This window comes from Urocampus carinirostris, chromosome 1 (genome assembly GCF_059441175.1).
Source record: "Urocampus carinirostris isolate Australia breed hairy pipefish chromosome 1, RoL_Ucar_1.0, whole genome shotgun sequence".
NCBI lineage: Eukaryota > Metazoa > Chordata > Actinopteri > Syngnathiformes > Syngnathidae > Urocampus > Urocampus carinirostris.
The window spans coordinates 44,002,475-44,017,277 of record NC_142349.1 but is presented as its reverse complement, the minus strand read 5'-3'; positions in this window follow the sequence as shown (position 1 = coordinate 44,017,277).

Genomic DNA, 14,803 nt, shown 5'->3' with positions numbered 1-14,803 from the left:
TAAGTTTCCAAAAGTGTTTATATAATGCAGGGGTCAGCAACTTTTTCAGTGTGGAGTGTGAAGGGTTTAATACATTTGACTATAAAGGATTTTATACGATTGAATACAAATTACATTTAATGCAAAATATATTCACTGACTGGGCTGTGGTGCGAGGTCAGGGTACCCTGGTGGAAAATGTTGTTTACAGGAACGGCGGGAACAGGACGTACGGCTGATAAGATAATCAGCACATCCAGACGCTGTTGACGCGGAAAGGCCCTTAAGACGTAGAAACGCTCGGTGTTGTTTTGAGTACCCCAGACTTCCGGATATGGTCAAGACCAGGGGGCTTCCTTGGCGCGCCCATGGGAGGAGTCGGCACGCCATTATGCGGGGAGAAAATGGCCAATAGGACAAAGCTAAAGGACTTCGAAAGAAGGCTTCACACAATCTCAAACGTCACAAATTCGGCCGTTTTCGATGGAGTATACTTAGTTAATGTTTTAGGGAAAATAAATCTGCCCCTGTGTGGAAATTTCGCCTTCCTGTCCTTTTTTTTCCTCAAGAAACGAGCGCGCATAAATTGTTGGGTGAATGTAGGTTGTGTTTGGCTAATGGAGTCAGATAACTCATCTCATCTCATTAGCTGCACCGCTTATCCTCAGTAGGGTTGCGGGGGTGCTGGAGCCCATCCCAGCAATCATCGGGCAGTGGCAGGGGACACCCTAAACTGGTTGCCTGCCAATCGCAGGGCACACGGGGACAGACCACTCACTCGCTCAGTCACACCTAGGGACAATTTGGACCGGCCAATACACCTGAAATGCATGTCTTTGGAATGTGGGAGGAAACCGGAATGCCCGGAGAAAACCCACGCAAGCATGGGGAGAACATACAAACTCCGCACAGTAAGGCCGGGAGCTGGATTTGAACCCACACAGGAGGTTCCCACGACCTCAGAACTGTGCCGCACACGCGGTAACCACTGCGCCGCCGTGCTGCGAGTCAGATAACTAATTTGAACAATTTGGTAAACGGTACATTTTGATATTTGATTCCCAACAAGTGCCACTTTCAAATTTCCTTGTAAATCAGTGTGCCACACCAAGATTAATGACTCGCACAACATTTTTTTTATATCCACCTGACCTGCCATTTTACACTAGTACAAATATACAACATGGATAGACATTGAAATCGTGTAACTGACTTATTTATCTAGCACTATTCTTATTCATCAATAAACTAAAAAATGAATGTGAGACATCCATGACTTAAACTTTTGACTACAGGAATCAACCATTCTTGATCAACAATGAACTACAATCAAAAAACAAGTGATATGGGCAGCTACCATACGATTCACCAACGAAATCTTATTCTATAAAATATCAAATTGAAACACACACCAACACACTCACACACACACACACGCTTTCTGCCAGCCCCTCCTCTTGACGTTCAACACTTCTGGCTGACATGGGGATGTGTTTTATTCTTGTTTTTGATTGTCTATTTGTTAGGCAAGCTACCGAACGAAACCTCCGAGCTCAAAAAGAACGCTTCTTTAATATATTTGCATTAAGTAAAAGATTTTCCGTGGTTTGCTATGCAATGAGCAATGGCGTTTTTAAGCAGTGACAATGGTTTTCAGGGTCTGTGTTTGTTTGCCGTACCTGGACACAGCGCGTTTTAATGTCTACGCCTTGTCAGACTCGTCCTTGTATTCATGTTCATGATTCGTTACGTATTGACGTTTAACACTTGATGTGCGAGGTACAACGTTCTCGAGGCATAATGCACAAACAGCACGGTCATATTTTGCACAAATCCCCAGTCATTTGCCCATGCTGACGGAAAATAAAAAAAAAATTTCGCTGGAGGAGCCGTCATGATTCATTCGTTTATCACACGCCTGTGTTTCATTGGCCGGGTAAAAACGCGGATCTCTCCTCTCCTCGGCGCCGCGCAGACACACGCTCACAAACGAAGCAGAGGAGGAGGGGCGCTAACGTAAAGCCTCTAAATAACACGGCGCGAAACTGAAAATGTCTAGATTCCAGGTAAAAATCCACATTTTTAAAATATAATCATTATTATTTTGCCGTGCGCTCACGTGCCACTGGTTAACCCCCCTGTCATAGGTTGCCGACCCCTGATATAATGTATGAACAACTAAATATTGTTATAGATTAGGCAGGATAAAAGTTTGGACACTTTATTTTGGTGAACTTATTGGCACATGGTCTCACTGCATTGATTTGTACTTTCGCAGTTTTGCCATCCGGAGAAGGAATTAAAGTTTCAATTACACGTCCCCTGTGGTCACAGTCCTTCTGTGGTGGTTAAAATTGGTGTCATTGATGACATTTCAGGAGCTGACGACAAATCTACTGCTCAACATCAAAAGGATACGTGTGGTTGAAAGCTGTTGATGGCTAAGTCAAAAGGTTTTTAGAGCAAATAGTCCCAATTTCTTTGTTTTCCTTTCATGTTAGGCTTTGTGATTATCTGCAGTTCCCTTCGGTGTCAGGGTAAAAAGAAGCCCGTTATTACAGGTAGATGTTATTGTGTGGAGATGACCTGTGCAGTGACCGAGCCCTGGTGAAGATGAAGCGTAATCACACAAGTAATGTTTCTGCTGGAGGGTCAGTGTGTCCAAGGCGCAAACGTAATCATTGGCGCTTACCTGAACCTCTGAGCAGGCTCACACTACCAGGAATCCAATTAGCGGCACATCAAGCAAACAATGTACAAACTTGTAAATAATGGCCTGGCCCTGAATAAACATCAGCAAGTGTCCGAGGCAGCACTAAAAGTTTTTGTACCGGGTAATAAATTTAAAACAAGGACACAGCCGGCGATTTATGGAAGGTGGGGGTGGGTATTCCGCAGATTATATCGCCACACCGTAATAAGTCGCCGCCAATTCATCATGACAAGCAGAAGCCTGAGCTCAGCTAAAGCCGACTCGCTTCTTTTGTTTTTGCTCGGCGTTATCTTCTCAGCTCATCGGTCTGGGAAGAAGGAACTTCCCGACAGAAGCTAGAGAAGATTTATATCATATTTACTTTTGTGATGCAAAATATGTCTGGAAACTTGTGTAATTTTTTTAAAGCCGTTATTTTGTTGTGAATCACATGTACAGTAATCCCTCGGTTATTGTGGTTAATATGGACCAGAAACCCCTGCGAAAAGTGAAAATTGGCGTCAAACTTACCTCAAGACAACATCCTTACTGACTGAGAGTAGACGACTGTAACAAAATAACAACAACAGATCTACAAATAAAAACATAACACACAACTACTGTTAAATAAATGGTCTTTATTGTCATTATACAAAAGTATACAAAATTGGAAGGCTTTTCCTCTCAGTGTAAAAAAGCAATTAAGAGAGTGTCCGGCTAGCAGCGGGTATCTTTGGATTGAACCAGATCTTTGCGCCGATTAAAATACAACCGTCCTAGGTCATCTGTTTCATGGGTAAAATAATAGCTCAGCTGTAGCCATTCTGTTTTACTTACAGCATACAGCAGCCTATCACAGTCACCCAACACACAAAACTCTTCCCAACCTGACGTGTGATAGCATTGCCTGTGTGCTGTCTGCCGCAGAACAAAATGAAGGATATGTTAATATAAATGACAATAAAGACAATTCAATTCAAGACCGTGAAGCAGTGAACCAGCGCTAACTGAAGCGTGAAGTAGAGAGGGCTCTCTGTACATGAACAGAGAACATTTTACCTCTGCAGCGGGATTGGCAGTAGCCTAACAATTTAAAGGCATTGAAAAAACAAACTTGGAATGGATCCAATACAAGGTCTTTGTGTGCTTTCATTGCCGTATATGCACAGCCAGCCAGCCGGGGTCGCCATTCGGTGGGAGAACCATCCTTAACTGTCGGCCCACCACAGTGGCTGAGGTGTTAATTATCTCAGGACTTCTTCAAACAAGCTGCCACACTCTTTTGCCTTTTCGGACAACGATGCCTATCAGTCTTTGTCTACCAGCTTTCCTCTGGGAGCTGAAGATGTTTATCTGCACTCACTGTTATGATCTTTTTCGCCTTTTTGTTGTGTGAAAATGTGAATCCGCGTAATTCATCACTCAATTTCTGATGTTGCTCAGCCGTAGTTTTGTCTTCCTACAAGTCAGTCACACACAATTTCATTTGTTGTTGTTACTCAATCAAAAAACTTCGATCACAAGTCATCTTTCTCCATTGTAATGAAAGTAAACGGCAATTCTTCCTTTGAAAAGGTGTTTGTTGTAAGCTTTTGTTTTCAATTAGATTTGAGAAGTGTGTTTGTTTTTTACTGATTGACATTTTAGGCCTGGAATTCTGGTCGGGTCGGTTTAATATTCTACCTCTCTTCAGGCTTATCTTGGATTTTTTTGAGAGGCCGGGAAGGGATTTATCAGTTTCAATTATTTTGTTTGTTTTGTTTGTTTGTATTTTGTTTATTTTCCTACCCTCACCTATGGTCATGAACTTTGGGTCATGACCGAAAGAACTCGATCCCGGATACAAGCGGCCGAAATGAGTTTCCTCCGCAGGGTGGCTGGGTTCTCCCTTAGAGATAGGGTGAGAAGCTCAGTCATCTGGGAGGGACTCGGAGTAGAGCCACTGCTCCTCCGCGTTGAGAGGAGCCAGTTGAGGTGGCTCGGGCATCTAATAAGGATGCCTCCTGGACGCCTCGCTCGGGAGGTGTTCCGGGCATGTCCCACCGGCAGGAGGCCCCGGGGGCGGCCCAGGACACGTTGGAGAGACTATGTCTCTCGGCTGGCTTGGGAACGCCTCGGGGTCCCGTCGGATGAGCTGGAGGAAGTGGCTGGGGATAGGGACGTCTGGGCTTCCCTTTTAACGCTGCTGCCCCCGCGACCCGACCTCGGATAAGCGGAAGACAATGGATGGATTATTTTGTATTTACAAAATTCACTCAAGTTGAAGCAATTCTAGATACAAGCATGATCTGGGAATTAATAAATTGTATAGGGGAATCACTGTATATACAACTGCATTCCCAATGACAGTACATTAGATAGATTATTTTGTCAGCAATTTTCTCCAGATAGTTTATTTGATCCGACTTATTTTTTTTAGTATGCACACTTTTATACTTGTGTGTGTGCAGATGCAGAGGACACAATGAGAATGTTTAAGTGTGAGCGCACTGATCGTATACTAAGCCTTACGTATATGTGCTCTAAATACAGCTATGGCACACATGCCTCAAGCTGCGCCTTGTAGTATGGTCGGAAATATATGGGAGGTCTGAATTTAGAAAATGTAGTCTTTTCAAGATAGTGGAGGACACAACTAAACTATCCAGCCGACCATTATCTGCACCGCTTGTCCTCAATAGGATCACGGGACAGCTAAACTAAAGAAATAAAATTCAAAATGACAGAGGAGAAAAAATGCATCCACGCTTTGAAATGGAAGATGTACCTCAACTTTTTTATCTCATTATCTTTACAATAATAATGAGCCAACAAGCGTTCAGCCGCCATGGACAAGAAACATCAGACAAGGGCACAAAAAGTTGAAAGCAGTCCATCTGAAGGTAGACAAATTTGTAGGAGGAACAGGTGGGAGTTTTTTGGGGGCAGGATCAAATGATGATTAGCACGATGACCTTGAATGGTGGCCGTGAACAGAGGTCTTGCATCAGTGATCGGCAAAACTGTTGATGAGAAACTTCAACATCTGCGGTGTTAATTTCATGTCATATTGGTGGCGATGGCTTAAAATGTCTCGTGTTGGTTGCACAGCTGTTGCTTTGCCTCAAGACCCGTGCACAATATTTTGGCAATACTGAAATCTTATCTAAAGGGGAAAAATCAATGCGCTTGTTTCAGGGATTTTTACACAATACAGTTGTGACATGATAACACTTATTAGACTTGATCTCGGACCAACTTCGTTTTTCCTGAATGAGTTGATTTTTTTTTCAACTTAAGGATTGTTACAACACTGTCGATATGTGTTGTGACAGTTTTAAGGTGAAATATCCATTGCCTAAATTAGAGGTCTCCAAACTGAGTCGCCGGCCACATCATTTTGAAAAAAATTGCACAGGGGTCTGGCCGGAGGTAAAAATAGCTGATTGAAGTATTTAATTTTTTGAGTATGCCAATAGAGTCTTAAGACTGATACCTCGGCGATAATAGATAACATGAGCCAATCCATTTTTTCATGTTTGCATTTACTGTACATGCACAAGTGTTTCACTGTCTATTTGTTTATAAGGGGAGCATTCTGTCCAATTGGTTTTGAAAACACACGAAATATACAAATAAATATATTCTTTCAAAAAATAAAACTTGAATTAAAAGTAATCGCAAAGCAATATATTTTTTTAAAGAACTAAATTTGATGATTTGCATTTAAAAAATCCATGCAATAGGGCTACTCCAGAAGTATTTTATTGCATGAAATCAATATCTTGATCAATTAGATTGAATTTTAAAAAAACATATAAAGACAAATCTATCCGGGAAATTGTGAGTTGGCCACGAGCAAAATAAAATACTGTATATTGTTTTTATGGGGGTACACACAGACACTGGCTAAGAAATCCACGTGATTGTAATTTCCTTAAACAAACACTTCTATTTTAAATCACAATTGCATAAATGCTTCTGATAAATAGTAGTCATCATATATAAAGCTAGAATGGAGTGAAACGTGGCTTTGGTGACAACCAGTGGACATATTAAAAACGGCAAGTCATTGTTTGATGAGAAACTGCTTGTTTTTTTCTCTTATTCTTCTCTCAGCAGCATCCTACGGGCCGGAATAAATCTGTTGGTGGGCCTGATACGTAGTTTTGGTCTGAATGGTATAACTGCAGTTTAAAAAAATGCTTTTATCATTTTGGGCATTCTCATGCTCTGTAATTTGAAGATCCAGCACACTGGTTGTCAAGTAAATAGCAGCCTGGTTTGCCAATTGCCCAAAGGCCCGTTGGGCGGGACCATGTAAAGAGTGATTCACCTGATCCAAATAATCCATAGCAATAAATGGGCAGTTAACATGTGTCCAGTCATTGATCGTGGGTTACTTTGACTACAGCATGCCGCAGATAAATGATAAAGACTTGTGCGAACTAAGATTGTGGCCTTTAAGTGCTATATCTCCTTTAAGTCTCCCTTATGAGCAATTTGATTCCGAAGCCTTACACACATAAAGTGAGCCTGCATGATGTGTATGAAATGAGAGCATTTGAAAAAGAAGAAATGTCTTCCATCTCCCATGTGGCTTATTTGTGCTTTGGCAAACAAAGCAGCGGCGACACATTTGTCAAGCTAATAATGTACAATAAGAGCAAATTGTCTCGCTTTAATGGCTAACATACAAAAATCTTCAACTGTTGGCTCCCATTATTTGATGCTAGAATGTTTTATCTCACCTTTATTATTTGGATTGATTGTTTTCACTCATCTTTTGCAAACACAAGTGTTCCTCGCTCTACTGCATTTGTTCTTGTTCAAGAATCCCTTAACGCTCAGGGTTGTCGGGGCACCACTTCCTGTCCACTGTTCCATCATGTGCAAGTACAGCCTGACGGCGCCGATCCCTACCTGGACCAGATTTTTGGGTTGGGGTTTGCTTTCCCACATAAAAAGGATTGTACTGGTTACCATTGTTACCAGTATCTGTCTAGTGATCCTGGAATAAGCATTTAGGATGCAGTGCCTACTCTGACAACCTGTGTTTGAAATTAGCAATAAAAAGGTTTGTTTTAGTGCTGGAGTCGGCAACGCCTGGCTTTTTTCCAAAAATGTTTACAAATTGAAAAAGACGGAGGAGGGAAATATATTTTTCTTTTAATAAGGTTTCTGTAGGACGACAAACATGACACAAACGTTTTCCAATGCTGTAAAAATGTGTAGAATAAATATTACATTTCAACGTTACTATGATACGAGAATGAAATCAACTCCATTGCTTGTTTACCTCTCTCTCCCGTCTTTCCTGTTAAAGCCAAGCAGAGTGCTAGCTCTGCCCCTTTTAAAGTGGCAGCGTCACAATTTATTGCTGCATTCCTAATTTCAACACATTAAACGGGTAAGAGCACAATACTGTCATAAACACTTTATTAAATAACAAAATAACAGTTTTTACTAAGTTATTTCTAATTTTTGTCAGTATATACATTTTGAATGAGACTTGGGGATATTATTTAAGTCCTGTTGCTCAGGCACGAGGATGGCTGCTTTTAAGAGAGAGAGAGCGAGAGAGCGAGAGAATGCTGCTAACTTGTTTGACATTTGCACTGAAATCAAATTTAAACTGCATGAATGTGATTAGATCTACCTTATCAAAACGTGCTACGTTTAACTGCACTCTTTTTGTTGCACCGATAAGGGGCAGGTATTGCACATTCCATTTTGTTGATTTTATTTTTTTTGAATCATCAAAATTAAAAGGGCATCAAAAATTGGATTTAAGTAACGGGTTTGATGTAGTGGAGTAAGAGTAGAGTTTCTTCTTCACAAATATACTTAAGTAAAAGTAAAACGTATGAGTGAATGTTTAATACTGGAAGTAGAAAATGTCCTAAAACTTACTCAAGTAAATGCTACGGAGTCAATGTAACTCATTACCCTCTACCTCTGCTTTTAATATATGTATAAAAATGTATAGGCTATGTGTAATGAAAACCTTTCAAACATGAAGTCAAAATTTTTAATTCTCTGAAAATGAATTGAGTTTATCTTGGGCTTACTGAATTTGCCTGATTTTCCAAATATTTTTTTCTCTTTCTAGTTTTTGTGGACACAAGTGCTTTTCAGTGGATACAGGCTTTTTTATGTTTTGATCTCTACAACACCTAGGGTGGTCCGCAAACAGGATAAAGATGCAAGCTAACTCCTGACTGACAGGAAACTCTGGGCCCTTGCAAGATCAGGACGCTCACAATTACCTGGCTCTCCACGGGACCGTGACCTCCAGTCAGCTCGGATTAGCTCCTGCTTTGAATCTCGCCACTGCAGAAGCGAGGAGCGGAACGCGGCAGGAGGGTGGAGTGCCGCATAATTGACTTTGGATTCAGGTGTGGGGGCCATGTCCAATCCTCAGTCGGTAAACGTCTGTTTTCGTTCCGTGCAAAATAAACGAAGACAGCCTATGCACTTGCCACTTTTGTGTTCTTACTGCTTAATACTTGACCAGAACTGCTCATTTAGAAAAGTAACACCAGAACAAGTATTTTACACGGATCAGAATTATTGATAGTTGTTTTTTTTGGGGGGGTTGGGGTCGGTCTTTCAGTATGCAGGCAAGCCAGCAATATTATAGTGAGCCTTGTGCATCGTAACACATTATACCAGTGTTCCCCGACCTTTTTTGTACCACAGACCGGTTTAAAGGTGCCCAACTGAGTTTAAAGCACCCATATATAGGAAGAGTGGGAAAAATATAAGGGCTCTTTGAACTCAGTTGGGTAGTGTTAACACATAATAGAATAAATAATTCACTTTTAACTTTTTGAGGACACCTCACCCAACAGTCTCGCAGAATAGGACTTCAGAAGAGAAATACACCTGTTTTATCCTTCTCTGGTGTTATTCATTATGAGAGATATTGCCGAAGGATGATGACATACAGTGCATCCGGAAAGTATTTACAGCGCTTCACTTTTTCCACATTTTGTTATGTTACAGCCTCATTCCAAATTGTATTGATTTAATCTCTTATCTCATAATTCTACACAAAATACTCCATTATGACAATGTGAAATTTTTTTTTTTACTTTTTTTGAATTTATTAAAAATAGAAAACTAAGAAATCACATTTACATAAGTATTCACAGCCTTTGCCATGAAGCTCAAAATTGAGCTCAGGTGCATCTTTTTTCCACTAATCATCCTTGAGATCTTTCTACAGCTTAATTGGAGTCCACCTGCAGTAAATTCAGTTGATTGGACATGATTTGGAAAGGCACACACCTGTCTATGTAAGGTCCCACAGTTTAGTGTGCATTTCAGAGCACAAACACCAAGCATTAAGTCAAAAGAACTGTCTGTAGACCTGCGAGACAGGATTGTCTTGAGGCACAAATCTGGGGAATGATACAGAAACAATTCTGCTGCTTTGAAGGTCCCAATGAGCACAGTGGCCTCCATTATTCGTAAATGGAAGACATTTGGAACCACCAGGACTCTTCCTAGAGAGCGCCGGCCTTCTAAACTGAGCGATCGGGGAAGAAGGGCCTTAGTCAGGGAGGTGACCAAGAACCCGATGATCACTCTGTCAGAGCTCCAGCGTACCTCTTTGGAGAGAGGAGAGCCTTCCAGAAGGACAACCATCTCTGCAGCAATCAACCAATCAGGCCTGTATGGTAGTGTGGCCAGACGAAAGCCACTCCTTAGTAAAAGGAACATGGAAGCCCGTCTGGAATTTGCCAAAAAGCACCTGAATGACTCTCAGACCATGAGAAACAAAATTCTCTGGTCTGATGAGACAAAGATTGAACTCTTTGGTGTGAATGCCAGGCGCCATGTTTGGAGGAAACCAGGCACCGCTCATCACCAGGCCAATACCATCCCTACAGTGAAGCATGGTGGTGGCAGCATCATGCTGTGGGGATGTTTTTCAGCAGCAGGAACTGGCAGACTAGTCAGGGAAAAAGGAATGCAGCAATATATAGAGATATCCTGGATGAAAATCTGCTCCAGAGCGCTCTCAGGCTGGGGCGAGGGTTCTTTTTTCAGCAGGAAAATGACCCAAAGAACACAGCCAAGATCTCAAAAGATTGGCTTCAGAACCACTCCGTGAATGTCCTGGAGTGACCCAGCCAGAGTCCAGATTTGAATCCGATCGAACATCTCTGGAGAGATCTGAAAATGGCTGTGCACAAACGTCTACCATCCAACCTGATTGAGCTTGAGACTTATTGCAAAAAAGAATGGGCAAAACTGCCTAAAGATAGGTGTGCTAAACTTGTGGGATCATATTCAAAAAGGCTGTATTTGCTGCCAAAAGTGGATCAACAAAGTATTAAGCAAAGGCTGTGAATACTTATGTAAATGTGATTTCTTAGTTTTCTATTTTTAATAAATTCAAAAAAAGTAAAAAAAAAAAAACTTTTTCACATTGTCATAATGGAGTATTTTGTGTAGAATTTTTAGATAAGAGATTAAATTAATACAATTTGGAATGAGGCTGTAACATAAGAAAATGTGGAAAAAGTGAAGCGCTGTGAATACTTTCCGGATGCACTGTAGATATTGCCCAGGGGTCAGCAAACAGACAATCACAGAATCACCGGCTTTCTGAAGTCATGATTGGTCATTACCTGAAGCCTACATCGATGTCATCATCAAGTCCAAAAGAGAAGGATAAAAATAGATAGACATTGTGTCTTACCTTACATTCTTAAAACACAAAATACTGACAAGTAGGGTACCACAGAAGAAAATATTGTCAGGGAATAATTTGGGTTGCGCTTTAAGTGTATTTTAAGGTCTAATTTTTATTTTAACCATTTGATGGACTAAATAGACTTAGATAGTATTCTTTTGAAGGGGGCTGGTCTGTATAAATGCATCTGCATATCCTGCTGATAAATGCATGAGGCCATCAAAAATGATTATTTATCAAAAAATACAGTATTAAACACAACAAATCCGCTTGGTCACCAGGTCCAAATTATAAAACACATTCTCTCAGTAGTCCATGCACAAGATTAGCATAAATTGACTAACCAAGCGGAATTTTGACCTTGAAAACCACATCATGTGTCACAACACGTTCATCCGGTTTATCATTGAACAGCCATGTCACGTCTGCTTTTTGACAAGTTTGATAAACATACGCACGCACATACACGGACACGCGGACTAGCGTCTTAAGCTAGGCTAGAATTTTAGGACCTTTTGAAAGCCGCTTATTATCATTCAGGTGACCTTAGCAGAGCTGTTGAAGAGTCTCAAAGCACAACTCTCTGAGCATGAGTTTCTGAGGGCATCACTCCCCAGAAAACATCTAATCCCAGAAACATCACATTTTCATTAGTCTTGTTCTTAAAAACACAAAATATGAGATGGTGTAACATGGATCAGGGCAAACACGCACGCGCACACGCGCACAGACGCACACACGCACACAAACACTTTTTTTAAACATGCTAGTCAAGGGTCCTTAGGGGATGTGAATCAAAATTGTAACCTGTAGGTCTGTAGTTTTCCAATAATATTGAGTATTGGTTATACAAATTAAATGATTAACCTGACAAGAAAGGGTAGCACAGCAGTGCAGTGGTTAGCACGTGTGCGGCACAGATCTGAGGTCATGAGATCGAACCTTCCTGTGTGGAGTTTGCATGTTCATCCCGTGCTTGCGTGAGTTTCCCCCGGGTACTCCGGTTCCCTCCCACATTCCAAAAACATGCATGTCAGGTTAATCGGCTGGTCCAAATTGTCCCTAGGTGTGAATGAGCGAGTGAATTGTCTGTCTCTGTGTTCCCTGCCCAATGCCCGAAGATAGCTGGGATGGGCTTCAGCACCCCCGTGACCCTACTGAGAATAAGCGGTGCAGATAATAGATATATATATATATATATATATATCCCCCTCGGATGGGTCAGCACCATCCCGGCTGATCCCACCCTCCTAGTGGCTGCAAACACGGCAGCTCCTAGCGACGCCTGCTGCACAGACCCTGTAACACCCGAGGAAGTGAGAGCTGCTCTGAAGAAGCTGAACACCAAAAAAGCCCATGGCATCTGTGCCATTACCGGTGAGATGCTCAAGGCCGGCGGTGATGGCATGGTGGAGTGGCTAACCTGCCTATTCAACCAGGTGTGGGAATCGGAACAGCTGCCCACCCACTGGACCAGAGGAGTCATCATGCCCTTCTGGAAATGCAAGGGTGACAGGCTTGTCTGTGGAAACCACAGAGGTATAACCTTACTCTCCATCCCGGGCAAGGTCTTTACCAGGATCTTGCTCAGCCGTGCCCTTGCAGCAATCAGAAGCTGCCGCCGTCCCCAGCAGGCTTGCTTTATGCCCAACCGCTCCACAACGGACCACATCTCTGCCGTCCGTTTGCTGATAGAGAAGACCCGTGAATTCCGTAAAGATCGCCATCTGTATATCGGATTCATTGATCTGAAGGCCGCCTTTGACACCGTCTGCCACCCTTCACAGTGGAACATCCTCCAAGCTCTCGGAGCATCACCCAAGATCATAGCCCTGTTCAAGCTGCTCTACAGCAACGCAGAGAGCTGTGTCCGTATCAACGGCATTGACTCCGACTGGTTTACTATCTCCAGCGGCGTTCGTCAAGGCTGCGTGGCTGCTCCTGACCTTTTTAATTGCATCATCGACCATCTGATGTTCAGGGTTAGTGAGCGCATCCCCGGAGTGTCTTTCGGCAACTACCACCTGACTGACCTGGAGTATGCTGACGACACCATCATGCTCAGCACTTCCTACAGCCAGCTGAGAGACGCTCTGGGCATTTACAGCGAAGAGGCAGCGCGGCTTGGCCTCCAAGTGAGTTGGACGAAAACCAAGTTCATGTATGTCGGTGATGGACCAGATCCACCTCCCATCCAAATTGGTAGCGACATCGTAGAGCCTCCCCGCGACCCTAATGAGGATAAGCGGTACGGCTAATGAGATGAGATCGTAGAGCTTGTCAAGAGCTTTGTGTATCTGGGGTCCATGGTGACACACAATGGGGACCTAAAACCAGAGATTCTCCGCAGAAGAGCCCTGGCAGCATCTGCTCTGCAGTCTCTCTGGAAACCACTCTGGCGGCACCAGACCATCACACGCAAGACGAAGCTCCGCATTTACAACCTCGCCGTACTCTCTATCCTGCTTCATGGCTCAGAAACATGGCCCCTGAACGACACCCTGGCCACAAGAATCGACGGTTTTGATAGCAGGGCTCTCAGAACCATCGAGAACATCAGGTGGCCCCAGCGAGACTCCAATAAAGAGCTCAGAGCCCGCACGTGCCAGCCCCGAGCATCTTCCTTGGTCGCACAACGCCGCACCCGCTGGTTTGGCCATGTCCTTCGTCTACCACCAGGCCATCCGACACGAGCCATTCTCCAGTTTGACCCAAAGGCCGCAGGCTGGAGACGACCACGAGGGAAACCCCGCACTCGATGGCTCGACGTCGTTGCGGGCGACCTCCAACAACACGGAGTTGCTGTAGAGGATGCAGAAAGGCTGGCACAAAACCGCCAGCATTGGAAAAACCTGGTTCATCTTGTCGGCTCAACGCACAGGGACGGGACCCCCCGACCTTCGCTGGAGCAATAATCAATCAATCAATAATCAATATATATATATATATAATTATTACTATTTTATTTGTTAATAAAATGGTGTGTGTGCATGAGGTATTGTTTTTACACAGCTACTGCCAATAAAAACATTGAAGACATTCACCTTTCCTGTATTTTTGGAACAATTCTAATGGACTTTGTTATTTCAGGTCAGGGGTAAATATTAGTTACTTTCTCTCAGTCAGTGGATAGAGGTCACACAACAGTCATCAGTTAACCATTTGAAAGTGAATTTAAAACAGACTACTGTATATAACTAACGTTGTGTACTTACCGCATGTTCATCTTGTTTTTCTTCTTAGCTCCAGTAGCTGAGGGATGGCGTTGTTTGAACGCCCCCGTGTTGCTGGCAGCGGAAGCACAAAATGAAAAACAATAACTAGAACGCATTTTTTTTTAATCTATCTACCCTGGTCATATCCCTCGAGAGGGGTGACCGACAGCGAGACAAACACAAAATACAAAAACTAATTAAAGAAAAAAGGGGAAAAAGCAGTAAAAAACA